The sequence below is a fragment of the Grammomys surdaster genome, unplaced genomic scaffold (assembly GCF_004785775.1).
Source record: "Grammomys surdaster isolate TR1022 unplaced genomic scaffold, NIH_TR_1.0 126705, whole genome shotgun sequence".
NCBI lineage: Eukaryota > Metazoa > Chordata > Mammalia > Rodentia > Muridae > Grammomys > Grammomys surdaster.
The window spans coordinates 4910-7005 of record NW_021621492.1 but is presented as its reverse complement, the minus strand read 5'-3'; positions in this window follow the sequence as shown (position 1 = coordinate 7005).

Genomic DNA, 2096 nt, shown 5'->3' with positions numbered 1-2096 from the left:
CAATCTTTTTGTATCTGTAGAGGCCTGCTTTGTGACCAATTATATGGTCTATTTTGGAGAAGGTACCATGAGGTGCTGAGAAAAAGGTATATTCTTTTGTTTTAGGATGAAATGTTCTATAGATGTCTGTTAAGTCCATTTGGTTCATAACTTCTGTTAATTTCAAAGTGTCTCTGTTTAGTTTCTGTTTCCATGATCTGTCCATTGCTGACAGTGGGGTGTTGAAATCCCCCACTATTATTGTGTGAGGTGTAATGTGTGTTTTGAGCTTTAGTAAAGTTTCTTTTATGTATGTAGGTGCCCTTGCATTTGGAGCATAGATGTTCAGAATTGAGAGTTCACCTTGGTAGATTTTTCCTTTGATGAGTATGAAGTGTCCTTCCTTATCTTTTTTGATTAATTTTGGATGAAAGTCGATTTTATTTGATATTAGAATGGCTACTCCAGCTTGTTTCTTGGGACCATTGGCTTGAAAAATTGTTTTCCACCCTTTTATTCTGAGGTAGTGTCTGTCTTTGTCACTGAGGTGCGTTTCTTGTATGCAGCAAAATTCTGGGTCTTGTTTGTGTATCCAGTCTGATAGTCTGCGTCTTTTTATTGGGGAATTGAGACCATTGATGTTAAGAGATATTAAGGAAAAATGATTGTTGCTTCCTGTTATTTTTGTTATTAGAGGTAAAGTTATGTTTGTATCTTTTTTGGGGGTTGTTGGAAGATTACTTACTTGCTTTTCCTAGGTTGTAGTTTCCCTCCTTGTGTTGTCATTTTCCATCAATTATCCTTTGAAGTGCTGGGTTTGTGGGAAGATATTGTGCAAATTTGGTTTTGTCATGGAATATCTTGGTTTCACCATCTATAGTGATTGAGAGTTTTGCTGGGTATAGTAATCTGGGCTGGCAATTGTGTTCTCTTAGTGTCTGTATGATGTCAGTCCAGGCTCTTCTGGCTTTTATAGTCTCTGGTGAGAAGTCTGGTGTAATTCTTATAGGTCTGCCTTTATATGTTACTTGACCTTTTTCCCTTACTGCTTTTAGTATTTTTTCTTTGTTTTGTGCATCTGATGTTTTGATTATTATGTGACGGGAGGTATTTCTTTTCTGGTCTAGTCTATTTGGTGTTCTGTAGGCTTCTTGTATGTTTATGGGCATCTTGTTCTTTAGGTTAGGGAAGTTTTCCTCAATAATTTTGTTGAAGATATTTACTGGCCCTTTAAGTTGGGAATCTTCATTCTCATCTATACCTATTATCCTTAGGTTTGGTCTTCTCATTGTGTCCTGGATTTCCTGGATGTTTTGAGTTAGGAGTTTTTTGCATTTTGCATTTTCTTTGACAACTGTGTCAATATTTTCCACCGTATCTTCTGCATTTGAGATTCTCTCTTCTATCTCTTGTATTCGGTTGGTGATGCTTGCGTCTGTGACTCCTGATCTCTTTCTTAGGTTTTCTATCTCCATGGTTGTCTCCCTTTGAACTTTCTTTATTGTTTCTATTTCTAGTTTCAGATACTGAATGTTTTTGTTTAATTCCTTCTTTGTGTTTTCTTCCATTTCTTTAAGGGATTTCTGTGATTCCTCTTTAAGGGCTTCTATCTGTTTACTTGTACTCTCCTGTATTTCTTTAAGGGAGTTACTTAATTCCTTCTTATAATCCTCTATCATCATCATGAGAAGTGATTTTAATTCTGAATCCTGCTTTTCAGGTGTGATGGGGTGTTCAGGGCTTGCTATATTGGGAGAATTGGGCACTGATGATGCCAAGAAACTTTGGTTTCCGTTGCTTATGTTCTTGCGCTTGCCTTTCGCCATCTGGTTAACTCTAGTGGTACCTGCCCTCACTGTGTAAAACTGGAGTCTGTATTTCCAGTTATCTTGCTTATTGCAGAGCTCCTCAGAGTCCAGAGGTCTCTGTGGTCTTATGCTCCTAATCTCCTGGGTGGAATAACTCATGGGACTCAGGCCACCTCTTGGATCTGGAAATCCTTCTGCTCTGAGTGCAGTGGGTCCTCGATGACTCAGGATTCAGTTTCAGCTGCTCTGAGTGCAGTGGCTACAGCTGCTCTGAGTGCAGTGGCTCCTGGATGACTCAGGATTCAGTTT